Genomic DNA, 467 nt, shown 5'->3' with positions numbered 1-467 from the left:
ATGTCAGATGGACATCTTTTGGTCAGCTGCTTGTATCTTTCCCAAGCTTCATAAAGGGATTCACCATCTTTTTGTTTAAAGGTTTGAACATCCACTCTCAGCTTGCTCAGCTTTTGAGGAGGAAAGAATTTATCCAAGAAGGCTGTGACCAGCTTATCCCAGGAGTCCAGGCTATCCTTAGGTTGTGAATCCAACCATATTCTAGCTCTGTCTCTTACAGCAAAAGGGAAAAGCATGAGTCTGTAGACTTCAGGATCAACTCCATTCGTCTTTACAGTCTCACAGATCTGCAAGAACTCAGTTAAAAACTGATAAGGATCTTCAGATGGAAGTCCATAAAACTTGCAGTTTTGTTGCATTAAAGCAACTAGCTGAGGTTTTAGCTCAAAGTTGTTGGCTCCAATGGCAGGAATGGAGATGCTTCTTCCATCAAATTTGGGCGTTGGCTTTGTGAAGTCACCAAGCAT

At 42.0% G+C, this 467-nt stretch overlaps 1 non-coding gene across 1 annotated transcript; it reads left to right on the top strand.

Annotated features, from left to right (window-relative positions):
• Positions 1-104, top strand: LOC130947136 (small nucleolar RNA R71). Its single transcript, XR_009072546.1, has one exon. It is a non-coding gene; the product is annotated as a small nucleolar RNA R71 (small nucleolar RNA).
• Positions 105-467: the final 363 nt, after the last annotated feature.

This window comes from Arachis stenosperma, chromosome 8 (genome assembly GCF_014773155.1).
Source record: "Arachis stenosperma cultivar V10309 chromosome 8, arast.V10309.gnm1.PFL2, whole genome shotgun sequence".
Classification (NCBI taxonomy): domain Eukaryota; kingdom Viridiplantae; phylum Streptophyta; class Magnoliopsida; order Fabales; family Fabaceae; genus Arachis; species Arachis stenosperma.
The sequence above is the reverse complement of the archived record's forward strand: the minus strand, read 5'-3'. Positions and strand labels throughout refer to the sequence as shown.